We start from the raw sequence: 19626 nt of genomic DNA on the forward strand, positions 1-19626 counted from the left end.
TTTTTAGTAATGTGTTTGTTGTCCTCCTGGAATAACATCTTAAAACATTGAGTTGAGATGAATGAGATCTTATATTAGATCAAAATGAGATATACCCCGACAAAGATGGTCATTTAGATTCATCTCAGATAAAATAAAATTTATTCAACCTAAGTTATTTGAACTTTTGTTAACTTGGTTACAAATAAAAACTATTTTATATTTTATATTTTACATTTCCAGAGAGAAGACCACAAAAGTTTCGTCACAGGGCCAAAACTCTCGACCTCTCCTGATGAGAAAAATCTGAAATATTTATAAAGAGGTGTAGTATTTTGAAAGATTGAAAAAACTTAATTTTTTGTAATTTTCGTTTGACACAACTTTAGTAGGGCGAAAAATGATGGAAACCATCGAAAATTGATATTCAAATTAATTCTACATTAAAAGTATGACCGGATAATTTATAGAACTCAACATATAATAACCTTAATATTTTTTTTTGTTCAAACAATAATAACCTTAATATGTTTTCTAAAAAATAAAGCCATATATATTTTCAATAAAATTATAGGATTCCAAAAAATGTGGAAGAGATAACACACGTTTGCCGTCTGCCACTCAGCTAATTCCACTGCTCGGAGGGTTTTTTGAGGAGAGAGAAAGTCCCAAAATTTCTCCCCCCTTTCCACCCTACCCGATAAACTCTCAATCTCCAATCTTCCTTTCTTCAACCATTTAACCTACTATCTCCCCATCCATGAAGGTTTGAAGACCCAAACCAGCAAATTGATAACATGCACCATTTTGGCTGAACGAAGCTCCTTCAACACCCAATTGTAGAAACCCTAGGTTTAGCAAATCACCCACCATAACCGACATTCATCCCAACCCTAATTTCTTTCCAGACAGTCAAGCTCTTACATCGACACCACCTATAAAACTAATTGTTTCGACAAATCAACTCAAGGAAGCATTCAAATCTACAAGAGGAACAACCAAGTCTGGAGGGGTTGGTCATAACAACAATAGTACTGTTACTCTTAGGGCCTGCAACATCAATCCATCAACCAGGGAAGGTACACTCCATCACTCTTTCCTTTGATTTGATTTACTCTTATCTTTCAGCCAGGTAAACCTAATTTACCTTTTGATTTAATTTCAATGGCCATGGGAGTAACTTAGTGATTGTTTCTCTTTACCTAGGTGCTATGTTGGTTCCCAATTTCTGTTTGCATGTGGTAATTTTTTAGTCTATTTGTTTCTTGGTCGGTGCAAGGAAGTAAATCTCGCCCAGAATTTTCTTTTTTGGTATTCATTACTAGGCTATTGTTCCTCTGTAATGCATGTGAGTTTCTCTTTCATTTTATTAGGTCTTAAGGTTTGATATATCCTTACTTTGTCTCTTTTAGTTCTTCTACCTCAGTTGGTGTTTACGTGAAGTCTATTACTTTGCTTTCTTTTCTTCATCGTTCGTTTCGTTTGTTTTGTCTAGCTTTGTTTGGTTTGTTTCGTGTTCTGTTTGGCTTTGTTCCTGGTTTCTACAGGTTTTGGTTTAGGATTTGTGACCCTCCCCAGGGGCGACAGACCTCCCCTTCCCAGCAATGGAGCTCTCTATCTTAGCTTGGAACGTCCGTGGTTGTGGTAATTTTGCTAATCGTAAACACCTCAGCAGGCTCATTAAAGAGCATAATCCTGATTTTTTTTTCCTGTCTGAAATCAAATGCCTCAACACAAACCTTGACAAATTACTGAATCTGACTAGTATTTATGAGAAATATGCGATAGACCCGATTAATAAAGCAGGTGGGCTCGCTCTATACTGGTCTCCCCAATTTGACATAAAGGTTATCTACGCTGACAATAGCATGATTCATGTGCAAGGTACACACACAGTCAAGGAAAACATCTTCATATCACGGGCTTCTATGGAAGCCCGTACAGTAAGGATAAAATGAAACCGTGGGAAATCTTGGCCCAACAAGCCCCTGCTTCCCACACCTCCTGGCTTGTCTAGGTGGCTTGAACTGCATTTTTGACCAGTCTGAAAAACTAGGAGGCAAAGAGGTCTCTCAGACTTCACTTATCCAAAGTAAACAGACTATTAATGATATGGGTCTTCAGGACATAGGCTTTGTGGGCTACCCCTACACCTGGTCTAACAAACAATTTAGTGGTAACCTCATCCAAGAGAGACTGGATCGCGCTTTAGTGAATTACAATTGGCTTACCACTTACCCCCACTCTAAGCTTACCCATCTTCTGACTCTAGGTTCTGATCATAACCCCATTTTTCTCTCCACCAAGCCAAACTCCTCTCTTGGGCGTAAACCTTTCAAATTCATTCGTACTTGGATGTCCCACCCAAATTGTGTGCACTTCATCAAAACTAACTGGAGTACCATTTCCACTCCAATCCAAACCAAACTTAACTCCCTGGCTATTAAACTTTCTAAGTGGAATAAAGAAGTCTTTGGACACATTGAAAATAACATAAAAAGCCCCACTCAGCAACTTCAATCCATTAAAAATGTTGATAGGTTCAAAGCCACCTTTACCCAGATTGAAACTCTCCTCCTCCAGCAAGAAAGCCTGTGTAAAGAAAAATCGAGAATAGCCAACATCAACTTAGGTGATCGAAAGACTCAATACTTCCATGCTAAAGCCACCACGAGCAATCGTAAAAATCAAATCCATTCCATAAAGACGGTTGATAACTCGTGGACCAATGATGAAGTTGAGATATCCACTGTCTTCGTTACTCACCTTCAGAATATTTCCTCTTCAGTTGGTTCCACCTTATCAAACAATCTCATAGAGTGTTTCAATCCGCAGATCTCTCAATCCCAAAATGAAGCTTTAACTGCCATTCCTGAGTTTGAAGAAATCCGTAAGGCCACTTTCTCTCTGAAACCTGGTGCTGCTCCTGGCCAAGATGGGTATCCCCCTCTCTTCTACCAAGCCAACTGGGATACGGTCAAAGATGACCTCCTCCATATGGTTTCCATCTTCTTCAGAGAAGCCACTCTCCCTACGATGTTTAATCATACTCACATCTGCTTAATCCTCAAAACCAAAACTCCCCAAACTCCGGCTGACTATAGACCGATAAGCCTTCTCAACACCACCTATAAAATCATCACCAAAATTCTGGCCAGCAGGCTCAAACCCACCCTTACTGAGATTATATCCCATTTCCAAGCCGCTTACGTTCCGGGTAGGCAAATTACGGACAATATCATCATAACCCAAGAGCTAATTCACTCCTATAAGAAAATCAATGGAGCAAAAAGCTATTTCGGCCTTAAACTCGATATGTCCAAAGCTTTTGATCGTATTGAATGGCATTATCTGGAGAGAATTATGCTTCTGATGGGATTCTCTCCTAGTTGGATTAAGCTCGTTAGTACTCGCCTCAACTCTAGCTCCATGGCTGTCCTGGTCAATGGGCGCCCCGGTTTAACTTTCGATGTTAGCTGGGGGATTAGACAGGGTGAACCGCTTTCGCCTTTCCTTTTCGCGATAGCCATGGAAGGCCTTAGCCGTCTTCTTGATAAGCAGAATAACCATACCCCCTTCATCGGCTTCCCTATTTCTAATTCGGATCTTACTATCAACCATCTGCTTTTTGCTGACGACTGCATTATTTTCGATCAAAATTCACTAGACAACATCCACAATCTCAAAAATATTCTGAAAGAATTCAGTGATGCATCCGGTCAGATGATAAACTACTCTAAATCCAATATCTTCTTCTCTAAAAACTCGCACCCGAAATTCAAGCGTGATGATAAACTACTCTAAATCCAATATCTTCTTCTTTAAAAACTCGCACCCGAAATTCAAGCGTATGATAATTCGGGAACTTAAAGTTCATCAATCCTCGGCTGGCGATAAATACCTCGGCACTAATCTTTTCATTGACAGAAACAAAAAATCTATCTTTCAACCCCTTCTCACCCAAATTAAAAATAAACTTGCCAAATGACAATCCAACCTCCTCTCCCAAGCTGGTGGCTCGGTAGTCATTTCAACTATCGCAGCGGCGGTTTCCCGATACAAAATGCAGTTCTTTGCCATCCCAAAAGGCATATGTAACAACATTGAGTCCATCCAAAGGACTTTCTGGTGGGAAAAATCCAAAACTTTCCACACAATCAACTGGTCTACTATTTGCAAACCCAGGAAGCTAGGTGGACTTGGGGTGCGCTTCCCTCTTCTTGATAATTAGGCCTTTCTCAACAAGATCAGCTGGCGCATTATCAATAATCCTAAAGCCATATGGGTTCGCGTGCTCAAAAGTAAGTACTATCCCAAAATCCCATAAGCCCACTCCTCCCAAAGCCACTCATTCCTGGCCATGGAAATCGATTACTAAGCAATATAATCAAATGACAGATCTTATTTTCTGGGATATCAATAAAGGAGTTAACATTAACATTTGGCAGGATTTTTGGATCTCGAACCACCCCCCTCCCATAACTAACCAAAGTGGGCGTAACCTTAAATGGGTTTCACAACTTATTACTAATAACAGTTGGAATTTTCAGATTTTACAGCAATGCTTTAACAATGAGATATGCAGATCAATCCTGAGCATCAACATTCAGAATAATCAAGAGGATAAACCGATGTGGACGTTAACAAAATCAGGTAATTTTTCAATAAAATCTATGTATAATTATTTAATAACAGTAAGCACAGATCATATGCAGGATCAAACAAACTGGTTCTTTACATGGAACAAGAATACTATCCCTCGAGTTAAACTATTTATATGGAAGTGTTGTACCAATAGCTTACCCGTAAAAGCTATGATAGGCAATTTCATTGGAGACTCATACTCTTGCATTAACTGTGATGAAAACGAAACTTTAGATCATGCAATGCTTCATTGCACGTTTGCAAAAGCAATATGGTTTCATTTTCGGGTTAGAACAGATCAAATTAGCTCTACTAATCAATGGAGAAATCTAAATGAGGATATCACCAATCAATATGCCAAGACCCTTTGGTTCATATGGAAAGCTCGTTGTGAAAACTGTTTTAACACGAACAACAAAACCCGAGACAAATGATTGACAGAATAAATAATGCTTCTATCACTCCTCTCAAGATTGAGACTGTTATCACTAACAAATGCAGGAAGAACACTAAGCAACAAACATGGAGACCTCCATCGACACCATACTTAAAGCTGAACGTCGACGCCTCTTTTACCAATATTACAGATCCGGCCGGAATATGATATATCATTAGGGATGAAGAGTCTAACTTCATTATAGCAGCAGCGGACTCGGTGCGGTGCCAAAACGTGGAAGAATGTGAAAGCCTAGCCATCCTTTCCAGTATCCAGTGGGCGTTACAAATTGAATATCACTCACGCTCATATAGAAAGTGATAATCAATCTCTTGTTAATTTCATCAACGGTCAAACTGTCGGACTCCACTAGCAAGCCATAAAGATTATGCAACAAGTAAAGGTCCTTATAGATAAATTCGAGGGCATCATCTTCACCTTTGTTCCTAGAGACTGCAATGCTCCGGCAGATGCGCTTGCAAAATGAGAAGAAGAAATGAGGATAGAAATGTGTGGAATTTTGTACCTTCTTTTATTTCTGCTTTACTCTAGTAATTTTGTTTGTATGTTATATGTTTGTGGTTTCGTTAATGCAATGTTTTCTCATAAAAAAAAAGGATTCCAAAAAATGTTAACCAATGGAGTACATGGTAACATACTAATAAACACATATGGGTGATCTTCAACAAAAAGAAAGAGAAAGGCAAGAATATATAAAAATGTAGAGAGATGAACATGGAGTTGGCCGGATGGGGATGGGAATGGGGTGAGAAATAGTGACCGAGAGAGAAGTCAGAGTCTCAGAGATTAGAGGGAGAGATTGAGCCGAGAGGTACACAAGCATGACTTTTTAAAAATAGACACGTGTAATTAAAATTCTGGTGAGGCCGGATCAACAATAATAAAGCCACCTTACTGGTGGGGCCCACTTGTTACAAGAGTTTAAAGTTTAAGTTAATTAGTCACGAGCTGATCCTGGTGTAAGACATTTAATTGGTTGAATTCTATAGACACCACCATAAATGTGGTCCTAAGAATTTGGTGGCCCAAAGCGAGCAATGATTCTATAAACACCATCTTAAATGTGGCCCTAAAAATTTAGTGGCCCAAAGCGAGACATTGCTCGCTTTGAGCCAGGGTCGTCTCTGCGGCCATTTTGCTAACTTGTCTGTTGGAATGTTCTGTGATCGGTTGATATAAGCGACAAAAATGTGATGAAACCGTGGAAGTAATTTCCTTATTTGTTGGATGTGATAGAGGGATTGCCACTGCCCGCTCTTTGCATCTTGAAGGTGATAGATGAGCTTTTGGTTGTCACTTTCTATATTGACAACCAAAAGCTCAAAACAGAGAGAATCTAAACCTAATAGCCAAACCCGATCATCCAATCAAAAAGTACTAAGAGTCACCATCTACCCAAAAGACAATTATGATTTCACACAATAATACGGATTCCTCAAAGAAGTAACATAGAAAAATGGACGGAAACACATAAATTCGAACCAAATAAAAAACATATCATTTTCTCAATACAAAACCGAATCACTTCCTTTCCTGATTCTCGAGTTTCAATTTAAGTGGTTGGGTTTCAATTCAATTGGGAAAACCGATTTTTACCCATATTAGATACATGCAATGAATTCACGTACCTTATGATTGGCACTGCACAAGTAACGGGTTAGTACTACTGATAGAGAATCTAATGAGAAATTTTGTTAATAGAAACTAGCCTAACTTCTTATACAAAAATGTATCAGCGATTCTATTCTTCACATCAAACAAGAAAGAAGTCAATACACACAGAGATTCAACAAAACATACCATTTTTGGGAACTACCATAAATAAGTTATCAGCAAACAACGAAAGGGATATATTTCAAACAATGACATACTCTTTCATCCATCATAATAAATTCCAATACCCATGGCATCACCTTTAGTTTGAAATTGACCTAATAAATTCATTTAAAAAACATGTATTGTAAGGAAGAAAATCAGTAAGATATCAAGTTCTCACAGATGATGTATTCATTTCCTGCTCTAACAGTCTATTGGCACATGAATCCATCCCTCCTCTTTAGTTTTAAGGTACTGGCTCTAGAATCTAAAGTAGACCTAATCGCTTAGTTCCGGGTTTAGGTGACAGAGCTCTTTCGGGTAATAAGGCGACTGAGACACTCATGCTGACCTCTTAGTTCTGGGTTTAGGTGAGGTGACAGAGCTCTTTCGGGTTTTACCCACATCCTTAATTATTTTCCGATCACTATCCGTTCCGCTTGTTGCTTAACTCGGATCTTTCCATTCATCAACTAAAGGCAAAATACTGTTAATACATTAAGCGAAGATAAACCTTTTTTTTTGGGAAATAGACTACGTTCTACGTTAGTCATTATGATATTGATACATCATCAAAATGTAATAAGCACGATAACTGCCGATATTAAATCGCTATAGAAAGGGGCCCAAAGCCCAATAACATAATAAAGAGCCAATAACCATGGATTCCACCTTCTCTCATAATCGAACCTAGGATCTCCACGATCTTAGAATTTATGTTAATACTTTCAACCACTTGGGCAACCAAGTGTTGACCCAAGGTTAGGATTTTTCATACCTAAGACTCTACCTGCAATGCGTGTCTTAATTTGCTTCAGCGAGCACTTCCCCTGTGCTTTTTCCACGGTAGTTCCGAGAACAGGTTCACAAACTCGCATAGGATACTTTTAATATACAAGGGTATTTGATGTCTCTCCCTAGGACTTCACATTCGTTATTAACTTCAGATGCATGAGAGAGGTGTATGTTTGGACTTTGGACCCTATTGGCGTAGCTTAGTATTAACCCAAAATGAATTAGTCCTTTTTTTTTTCTGTTGAAATGAATTAGTTGTGATCAAACAAACCAAAATTTTTATATAACATGACCTTAGGCCTATAAATAACATAGACTTTCCCAGAGTGTTTCTTATGCCTATTAGTTTTTTTTGTTGAAACCGTCAGTGGCGAGGCCAGAAAATTTTATGAGTGGGGGCACTTTTTTTGTTATAGTTAGTGAAAGAATTCCATAGTATACGATCAGGCTAGAATCAAAAAACAAAATTTCAACAAAATTTTATTTATAGTTTAGATATTCCATAGTAATTTTGATGTACAACAAGAAATAATTTTCTCATCAATATGGTTTGGGATCTTTCCCCCAACTGCATTCCCAAAAAATATTAAAATAAAAAACAAAGGAAGGATGAAGAGATAGTGGTGAAGATTACGAAAACGATGGTGGAGATGATGAAGAGCAAGTGATCGTAATGGAAAAAAAATAAAGATAAACTTTTCTTTCTAATAACATGTTTACTATAACAAACGTGTAAAAAAACAATCTTGAAGTCCAAAATACAAGTCACTAGAAAATCAGACAGAATCAAAATTAAGGGAGTTATTTAGAAAATTCATCATCTCTACGAAGTCGTGTTATTAAGTTGGTCTCTTTGAGGAGGCCAAAATGGAATTAGTTGAATTCATAAGAATCAATTTTAGACCAAACATGCACTTTATAAAGTATTTTCAATAAGCAGTCATTTTAAACCAAACAATACTTTCAACTAATGTAAATAGTAGACATTCTACGAAAAAAATGTAAGTAGCGGAAATTCAAGAAAAAAATGTGTTGTGTGTGGGTCGAACCCAAGACCTCCACAATGTAATCCAAGCATTTCACCACTTGAGCTAGAGAAGAATTTTGTTTATAACGTGGAACTGTAGATACATAATATAATGACAAGTGTAACTTAAAACATACGAGTCACATTAGGGTCGTGGGGGCACGCGCCCCCACGGGCCCCTATGTGGGCTCGCCCCTGGAAACCGTATGCCTGTTAGTTGTGACGATAGCTAAACTTATCCTTCTTGATTTTTTTTTAATTATTTTCTTTCTTGATTTTTTTTTTAATTATTTTCCTTACACATTTCATGATTGAAATTTTGGAGAAAACTAAATAAGCAACTATGCGAACTTATCCTTCTTGCTTTTTTTCTAAATTATTTTCCTTACACATTTCATGATTGAAATGTTGGGAGAAAACTAAATAAGCAACTATGCTATCCCTTTCTTGGCAATTGGCGTTGTTGGGAAAAAACTAAATAAGCAACTATGTTATCCCTTTCTTGACAATAATGATGGTAATGGTCATCCTCATTACATAGATAATAAGGAGATAGTAAGACAACAAGAGAGAGAAATATAAGAGAGGGTGGATTACATATTTTTATTCCCATCTATCTTAGTATGTTTTTTTATCGAGTCAACTGAATCAGTCGTTTAAATGAGTCAGACATTACGAGGGATAAAAATCTAAAATTTGACTCGAGTAAATCAGTTTCGCAATCATCTTTTCAAGAAACTAGTTGATGAAGAGGAAGCAAAAAGTACTAAAAACGATTAGACAATCTTTTTCATTGAGATGATTGGACACAGAAATCTAAACCTTATAGCCCAACCCGAGCACTGAAGCAAAAAGTACTAAGAATCGCCATCTACAACTAAGAAAAATCTAGCAGATAACAAGAAATCCACGAAGTAGTAACTGTAGGAAATGAACTCAAGGGGGGAATTAGAACCAAGAAAGATCTAAAACATATCATTTTTTCGTTAATAGAAACTAGCCTAACTTCTAATACAGAAAAATATCAGCGATTCTATTCTTCACATCAAACAAGAAAGAAGTCAATACACAGAGATGCAAGAAAACACGCCATTTTTGCGAACTGACATAAATATGTTATCAACAAACAACGGAAAGCGATATATTTCAAGCAATGACATACTCTTTCATCCATCACAATAAATTAGAATACCCATGGCATCACCTTTAGTATGAAATTGATCTAATGAATTCATCCAAAAGAGCATGTACTGATGTACTGTAAAGAAGAAATCAGTAAGATAACAAGTTCTCACAGACGATATTTGTTTAATCTCAAGTGCTAAATTTAAATAAACAAAGAAAAGATGATCCATATCAAATCAAAATCTAGGGTTGATTAAACTTTACCCTATATTGAGCATAGGAACAAATGTTATTTCAAACAAATCCAACATAATTTAACCCTGTATGAATCAATTGAAAATATATAGTTTGAGAAAGAAAGGCGAGTGGATACGAGAGGAGAGGAGAGAGTGTATGCTTTCAAAAAAAAAAACTTTCTCATGGATTGATCCGTTAGCGTCTAGGTCTTACCTTGACTCATTGAATTAGTCAAGTAATGAACATAAGTGTAGCCCTATTGGTGTGGCTCAGTATTTGTGTGACACCTATAAAAGTCCCAAAATGAATTAGTTGTGAGGGAACCAACTAACAAGACCTTGTTCAACAAAAAAATAAAAAAAACTAACAAGACCTTTTATATAACATGACCTTAAGCTTATAAATTACATAAGACTTTGCAAGAGTGCCTGGTATGCCTTATTAGTTGGGAGGATTGTTTCCCCTTCTTCTATCAAAATCTATCCAAAAATGTTTTTTTGTAAGACCTTTTCTCTTGCTCATCCCCTCCGTTCCAAAATTGAAATGCTAGAGAAAGCTAAATAAATAACCACTCGAGTTCTATTTTTTTCCCTTCCACTATCTTGGCCACATGTATTGGATTTGATTTATTTAAATAAATGATACTCATAATTGAACAAACAAAAAACCCTAATTGAGTATACGAATAAATGTTATTTCAATCAAATCCAAAAGAATTTAACCCTATATGAATCAATTTAAAATACATCAAATCTCTAACTTGAATTACCCTATGCATTCTATAAACAAAACTTAGAGAGAGAGAGAGGGCTATGATTGCCGGGTTTGCTTTTCACGGTCCTCCTGCTTTGGTATTTAGTCTTGTGTTTCAAGATCACTCTGCCGCCGTACATTGATGACGGTGATACCGGAGAAAGTGAACGGCGTGAAGATGACGGGCAAGATAATTTCAAATTCTGTTTTCAGGAAAAATGAGGTTTTATTCCAACACATAGCATAGAAGAGAACTCTCACTGTATCACCATAAATGGTACTGTTTGATGAGGACTTACAGAAAAAGAGAGACGGACAGATCCAAAGTTTGAGAGAGAAATGAGGTGGATACGGGAGGAGAGAGAGTGTGATTTTGTGAGAGTGGGAAAATAGTTCCGACTTCTTTTTTCCATGGGAAATCGGTTTTACACGTTTTGGTTAATAAAAAATTCAAAATCATTTTTTCCACCCTGCTTTCCCACATATCAAACATACCCTAAAGGCTTTCAACAAAAAAAAGGGTTAATTCCGTTTAGGCCCCCGATTTGTGACCAACTCGCTGTTTTGGCCCCAATAAGTGTCCGGCAGTTCGTTTTGGCCCCAAAAATTTGTTAATTGACCCCAAGTTTTTCCAACCTCCCAATTCTACCCCCATGGCATTTCTGTAATTTGTTTTTTTTTCTTTTTCTTTGTCCACCTCAACTAACAATTACCACATCACCTCTGTCCACCTCACCCTTCTTCTCTGGCGAAAGGTTGCCGGCCGGAATAAAAATTACGGCCGACCACCTTTAACAAAAAAAAATTCTCCATTTCGCTCTCTTCTTCTTCTTTCTTTCTCTTCCTCTTCTTCTTCTTTCTCTCTCTTATTCCGGCCGGCAACATTTCGTCGGAGAAGAATGGTGAGGTGGAGAGGGGGTGGTGTGATGGAGGAGAGATAAGGTGAAGTGGATGACAAAGAAAAGTGGGATGTAGCTTTTTTTTGTTTTTACCCTTTTTTTATAAATAATTCTATTTTGGTCTCCGAGGATAATTTCGTAAAAAATTTGGTCTTTGGGACCAAAACGAACTGCCGGATACTTATTGGGGCCAAAACGGACTTATTGTGGCCAAAACGGCGAGTTGGTCACAAATCGGGGGCCAAAACGAAATTAACCCCCCAAAAAAGAAACAAACCTTAATCCACCAGAAACAAAATACAAAATTTGAAACAAATTTTTATATCAATTATGAAATGAACATAAACAAATTAAATACAAAGATACAATCAAATGAAATAAATAGAATTATATATATATATATAGAGAGAAAGAGAGAGATGAAGTAGCTTCCGATTTATTGGGTTGATCGGTGGATCAAGCATAAATGGAAGAGATAGTAAACTCCATACTTTTAGTTCTCCATTTTCTCTCACTTTCACTTTCCCGTCATAACTGGACTCTTAGGCTATGTTAGGCGGGCGGTAATAACGCGGGAACGGAATGTGGTTCCTAGGAATCACAATCCAAATGAGTGCCTTCTTCTCTAGAGTGTCTTTATGCAAAAGAGGTCTTCTGGGGCGCGTGTAGAACCTCCCACATCATAAAAAGAGAAGTGTAATAGGCACACTAGGTTTTTACACAACCCGGTTAAAGACAAACAACCTCATTCTGGCGTGTTTAGGCCCAAACATGTTATTAGAACACACCACCACATTTAAAAATGATCGATGTTTAGGGAAATAAGAAAAGTTTTTGAGGAATAAAATATCAAAGGGTGGAAAACTAAAAAATTTCTCCTATACACACCATTATTTTTATGTCGTTGGTACAGTCGACGGCCAGTGAAACTCGCCGAAGTTCTCCATCTTCTCATATTTCTCTTTGTTTTCTCTCACTTTTCTCCCTATCTTCTATCTCCATTCCTCTTTGCCTTTTTATTCTCTTTGCAAATTCCTGCGACGGGGTGGACCCCTTCGCCGGATCTCTTCGTCTGGTTTTCGAGACGAAGGTAGTCTAAATATGTACTTCTGGATCTAGTTTTACTAGATGAAGCTTCGTATGGTAGAGTCAGACAACATGTCTGGTTTTGCAAGCGATCCTTCGTGTGGACGAGGGTTCCAGCAAAGGAACCCTCCCCTTCGTCGGGACATAGGTGAGAAAAGAAGAGGGATAGAGAGGGAAAGAGAGCGAGAAAAGAGAAGAGAAGATAAGAAAAAAAAGGAAGAAGAGAGAGGAAGAAATGTTATCCGAGTTGATGGTGGAGCTGTCACCAGAATTGGTGTTGGAGTTCGCTGAAGTTGATGGTGGTAGTGGAAGATGAAGAGAAGGAAGATTAAGTTGAAACTTATAAGGGTTGTGGTGTTTGGAGGAAACAAAAAGTTCCAACTTTTTTTTGTTTCCACCTAAAACTTTGTACCCCGAAAAATTTCTTTATTTCCCCGTATCACCGACCTCAAAAATTAGATTAAGTGAGCTCGGACAAAGGCGCCGCCCAACTGTTTCTCTCTCATCCTCACCACCACCTTCATCGATCTCCACTATTGCAACCACCATCCCACCACCACAAATGTGGCTACTGACGACAAATACCATCACCGCCATCATTTTGTCGCCTTCACATTTTCTTGTTGAGAGAGATAAATGGTGGCGGCAAGGTAGTTGTTGGTGGCGTTGGCTGTTTAGCGGTGGTAGAGGCTTAGGTAGAGGTGGTGGCGGTGAAGAAGATGAAAATGAAAGTCAACGTATGTTTGTGTGTGGTGCGTGACTCAGAGACTGACTCAAAAATGGCAGGATCGAGAGAGATAATGGTGATGGTGGTAGTTGATGGTGATGGTTGATGGCTTCGATTGATGGCATAAAAAATATATATTTTTTAATAATTCATCAATTGACATAACCCACTCACTTCACAACACAGAGGTCCCAAATTCAAACTTATGGTAGTGTTAAACCAAGATTTATTAAATTTGTATTTAAATAAAGTAAGTTAGTTGGGTTTTAAATAAAGTAAGAGTTAAAATCCAGGCGGTTATCGTGCTTATCACATCTTGATTATCAATGCCTTGCGAAACTGGCCTAGGCCCAAAACCACCTAAAAAGGTGGCTATGAACCTCGTAGATGAATCGGTGAAGTGTGGTGTGTTTGTTAAAAGGTCTATTGTTCCAACCACCACACCGACCTGCTTTATCCTTTTTCTCAATCTCTCTGGTTCATGTACTTGATATCTATTTAAACATCAAGATTAACATAAAATTTAGTAAATAGTTTTGTAGTTCAATAAATTATGTTTTGGTTATGTGTAGTGGAGCGGGACTTTCACAGACTTTCATAGACAAAATGTCCCGTAGACATTTCAAGACATTTCGGATGAGTTATTATAGACAACATGTGTTCATAGACATTTTCAAGACATTGAGAGTTTGTAGACAAAATGTCTTTATAGACATTTCAAGACATTTGATCCATAGACAAAATGTCCTGGGGACATTTTAAGATCTTGAGTCCATTGACAAAATGTGTAATGCATATTATATTTGTGCTAATCAAAAATATATTTTTCGACTTTTGTAGACATCTGTGAATATTTGTGGACATTGATGGACATTTGGTAGACATTTATTATTTTAATATTATTATTATTATTATTTAATCACATGAAATAATATATTAATATTAACATTTCAAAAATATATTTTTCGACTTTCGTAAACATCTGTGAATATTTGTGGACATTGATGGACATTAGGTAGATATTTATTATTTTAATATTATTATTATTTTTTAATTACATGAAATAATATATTTATACTAACATTTCAAAAATATATTTTTCGACTTTTGTAGACATCTGTGAATATTTGTGGACATTGATGGACATTTGGTAGACATTTATTATTTTAATATTATTATTATTATTTAATCACATGAAATAATATATTATACTAACATTTCAAAAATATATTTTTCGACTTTCGTAAACATCTGTGAATATTTGTGGACATTGATGGACATTTGGTAGATATTTATTATTTTAATATTATTATTATTTTTTAATTACATGAAATAATATATTTATACTAACATTTCAAAAATATATTTTTCGACTTTCGTAGACATCTGTAAATATTGTGGACATTGATGGACATTTGGTAGACATTTACTATTTTAATATTATTATTATTGTTTAATCACATGAAATAATATGTTTATACTAACATTTCAAAAATATATTTTTCGACTTTCGTAGACATCTGTGAATATTTGTGGACATTGATGGACATTTGGTAGACATTTATTATTTTAATATTATTATTATTGTTTAATCACATGAAATAATATATTTATACTAACATTTCAAAAATATATTTTTCGACTTTCGTAAACATCTGTGAATATTTGTGGACATTGATGGACATTTGGTAGACATTTATTATTTTAATATTATTATTGTTGTTTGATCACATGATGAACTTCAAATGTCTCTTGTTTTTTGAAAGACATTTTGGCTTCCAAATTTGTCCCAAATCCTTCACAAATTCATCAAACTATGAAGTCCACCAAAGTCTGGGACATATTTTGTCTACAATCGAATGCCTCGGACTTTCATAGACTCTCAAATGTCTGGATTTGAATGCCTCAGACTTTCGTGGACTCTCAAATGTCTGGATTTGAATGCCTCAGACTTTCGCGGACTCTCAAGAGTCCGCGAAAGTCTTGCTCCACTACCCCCCCCCCCCCCCCCCATAAATTAACATGTAACATTTTTCTTGTTTGCACCTAATTTTTTTCTAAAAAGTACCATAGTAGTTAAATCCACTAAACTGACAGTTATAATAGCCGGTAGTCAGTAAAATTATAGGCTCACGAACTTTTAAAACTAGTATTCTATTCGTATTTAAGTTACTACAAAATCTAAAATCTTCTTGGAACACTAAACTACTTAAAAGAATTTTTCCATTTTTCTTCTTCATTTTCATAGGTTCAAGCGAGAAAAACCAAATCATATCTTTCAGATTAACGAAAGGGTCTCAATTTCAAAATTCGATTTACGCCTACTGAAATCTTGAGGCGGCCTTGATGCCTTGTAATGACTAGCTTAGTCCATATATCCAAAAAGAGTAATTGACTTAACCCCTATAGACCAGGTCAAATATGAATGCATGAAGTTGAAACTTGGGTGAGCACGGTAAAATTTGAGGGTTCCTGTAAATAGGCCACCATAGCCACCGACTGGTGTATTCTTCTCGGTCAATTTGATTTGAAACCCCATTAGTGTGACTTAGAGCTGGGGCATTCAAATCTAGGCATTTGAGAATCTTGAAATGTCTGAGACATTCAAATCCGGACATTTGAAAAATCCTGAAATATTTGAGGCATTCAAATTCGGATATTCGAAAATCCTGAAATGTATGAGGCATTCAAATCTAGACATTTACAAATCCCGAATATTTGTAGCATTCAATTATAAACAAAATGTTTGCGGATTTTGGTAGACTTCATAGTTTGATGGATTTTGTGAAGTTTGGGACAAATTTGGAGTCCAAAATGTCTTTAAAAAAAACAAGAGACATTTGGAGTCCATCATGTGATTAAACAACAATAATAATATTAAAATAATAAATGACCACCAAATATCCATCACTGTCCACAAATATTTACAGATGTCTAGGAAAGTCGAAAAATATATTTTTTAAATGTTCATACAAATATATTATTTCATGTGATGAAACAATAATAATAATATTAAAATAATAAATGTCTACCAAAATGTCCATCAATGTCCACAAATATTTACAGATGTCTAAGAAAGTCGAAAAATATATATTTGAAATGTTAGTACAAATACATTATTTAATGTGATTAAACAATAATAATAATATTAAAATAATAAATGTCTACCAAAATGTCCATCAATGTCCACAAATATTTACAAATGTCTACGAAAGTCGAAAAATATATATTTGAAATGTTAGTACAAATATATTATTTCATGTGATTAAACAATAATAATAATATTAAAAAAAATGAATATCCACCAAAGGTCTATCAATGTCTGCAGACATTCACAGATCTCTACGAAAGTCGAAAAATGTATTTTTGATTAGTACAAATATAATATGCATTACACATTTTGTCAATTGATTCAAGATCTTGAAATGTCCCCAGGACATTTTGTCTATGGATCAAATGTCTTGAAATGTCTATAAAGACATTTTGTCTACAAACTCGATGTCTTTTTTTATTTGAAGCCTAACTCAATGTCTTGAAAATGTCTATGAAGACATTTTTGTCTATAATAATCACCCGAATTGTCTACGGGACAATTTACCTATGAATGTCTGTGAAAGTCCCAATCCACTACCCCTCAGTAATTTCATTGACACCCTAAACGCCTCCAAATGAATTTTTTTTTGTTGAACTGCCTCCAAATGAATTAGGTATGATAAAACAAACAAACAAGATCTCTTATTTGGCATGACCTAAGGCCTATAAACAAATTGGGTTGTACAACAGAGCTTCTTTCTCATAGAAAAAGGTCACTTGTGTTTTTTTTGTTTCCAAATGATTTTTTTTTCCAAATGATTTTTTTACTCTTGAGTTCTCTTACCATCTCAAAACTAAAAACATGATTGAAATGTTTGAGAAAACTAAATTTATAATATTTTTGTTCTTGTTATATTAACTCGTAAATGTGATTAAATTTATAATATTTTTGTTCTTGTTATATTAACTCCTAGACGTGATTAATAGATTGTAAAATTATCTTAATCTGGGTTATTACGGTGGAGATGCTGAGATACATTATCTACATGAATAAACATAGGATTCACATATTTGAGCTCCACCGAACAATCATGCACAATTTCCCGTTGCCAGTCTTGGTTCACCATTTGCCGCCAAGTGATTTTTGGATCACATTTGGGGCCACAATATCATCTATAATTTCATCTTCCTTTTTTTCGAGGCCACATAGACACGACTCTCACGTGCTCAATACGCTACTCCACTTCAAGTTGTGACGCTGAAAAACCAGATTACTTCGTGTTTGATTGAAACGAATATACAACGGTGTTTACTTATTTTAAGCATTAAAAGAATTTTCATTTCTAATGTAAAACATATATGCCCTTTTGTTTCTTTCTTTTAAATTTTGTGAAAGGTTTAAGAGATTTTCCGATTCTATTAGGACATTGGTTATAAAAAAAATGAATTCTTTTCTCCCCTTTGTCATTTCAAATATATATCTTCACTAACTAAACAAAAAATTATATATAACTTAAGTCAAAATTAGTTGCCTTAAATTTGTTGGAAATACTTCCATAGTCTAGCACAACCCTTTGATGTAAATAACTTTTTGTGTCCTATGGTCTTTTATTTTTCCAATTCTAGTATGTGTTTGCAGCTCCATTAATATAATGAATAGAATGAATGTAGATTCAAATTCACTTTTTCTCTCTCTTCCATTATCTTTCCCTGAGTAGGGAAGGTAGAGACATAGAGTATACATCTCGTGGTAACATTTGTTTTTTCTGGTTAGTCATTTATAACCATCAGATGATTCAAATAAATTAAGGAGAAGCGATAAATAATCTAACATAATTCTTTGGCAACTGTAATTATTATTTTTTACTGTTTGAATAAAATTTCAGGGACAAACTCACCTTAAGGCTAGGTACTTTTTTTGTTGAACTTAAGGCTAGGTAATCTACCCAGATTCTAGCATAACAGAGATTTCATGGTTCCTACCATGGTCATAGTATTGGTACAAAGTGGCCAAAGGATGTAGTTGGTAGTATTGAACACCCAAATATTCCAATTTCACTGGTGAATTCTCCCAAGACTTTATTGATTTTCCTCTAATTCTTTCTCAGCGATAGGGTTTAACTTAAATATATTCTTCATTTGTTATTTTTCTATCGCTTTCTAATTTCTTTTCCAATTTCAAAGGGTGTAACTTAGAGCTTGCAAAGAAACTTCTATATTTTTTTCAGTATAAAACAACTAAATTCAAGTTCAACAAAAAATAAACTAAATTTAAACCACGATCTTCTGTTGAATAAAAAAAATATAAGGTTATTTCTCAAATGGCCCATACTTTATGACCAGCTTCCCGCGTAGCCCTCTACTTTATCAAAAATACCCAGACGGCCTCTTTTATCTATTACCGTCACATATCCGTTATATTTTTTCTCCCTCCTCCATCTCATCACCTCTCTCTGCCACGTCATCTCTCTCGCCACCTCATCATCTTCTCCAATAAGGTCGTCGACCGGTCAAAATTACTGGCGACCTTTATACCGGAAAAGTTTCTGGACGGCGACCTTTGTCGGAGAAGAGAGGGGTGAGGTGGAGAGAGAAAGAAAAAAATTAAGTATGAAGGTCGTCGGAAATTTTGACCCGCCGACGACCTTATCGGAGAAGATGATGAGGTGGCGAGAGAGGTAATGAGATGGAGGAGAGAGAGCTAACGAACATTTAATGGTAACAGGAAAAAAAGTCATCTGGATATTTTTGTTAAAGTAAGTGAGCTACGCAGGAAGTTGGTCATAAAGTAGGGAGTCATTTGGGAAATAACCCAAAAAAATCACTTAGGGAATCAATTGTTCATAACGAACTCAAAGCCAATCTAAATCAACTGTTTAGATGAGTTAGACATTGCGAGAGAAGAAAACAAAGATTCTGAATATGCTCGGATCAATTGAAACCTCAAATCATTTTTCAGATGTGACTTAGACAAAAGAGAGACACTTGTCTTACTCATCTAATAAAGAAATTTCCTAATGAAGATGAAACATTTCCATAAACATAACAT

At 35.8% G+C, this 19626-nt stretch overlaps 1 long non-coding RNA gene across 1 annotated transcript; it reads left to right on the forward strand.

Moving 5' to 3' along the window:
- The first annotated feature begins 1408 nt into the window (after positions 1–1408).
- On the forward strand, positions 1409–5222 carry LOC147536659 (uncharacterized). The gene is made up of 3 exons (XR_015225962.1): positions 1409–1623; positions 4530–4632; positions 5125–5222. It is a non-coding gene; the product is annotated as an uncharacterized LOC147536659 (long non-coding RNA).
- The last annotated feature ends 14404 nt before the right edge of the window (positions 5223–19626 follow it).

This window comes from Eschscholzia californica, unplaced genomic scaffold, assembly GCF_041429995.1.
Source record: "Eschscholzia californica isolate CP2 unplaced genomic scaffold, dmEscCali1.0.p SCAF_5, whole genome shotgun sequence".
Lineage (NCBI taxonomy): Eukaryota > Viridiplantae > Streptophyta > Magnoliopsida > Ranunculales > Papaveraceae > Eschscholzia > Eschscholzia californica.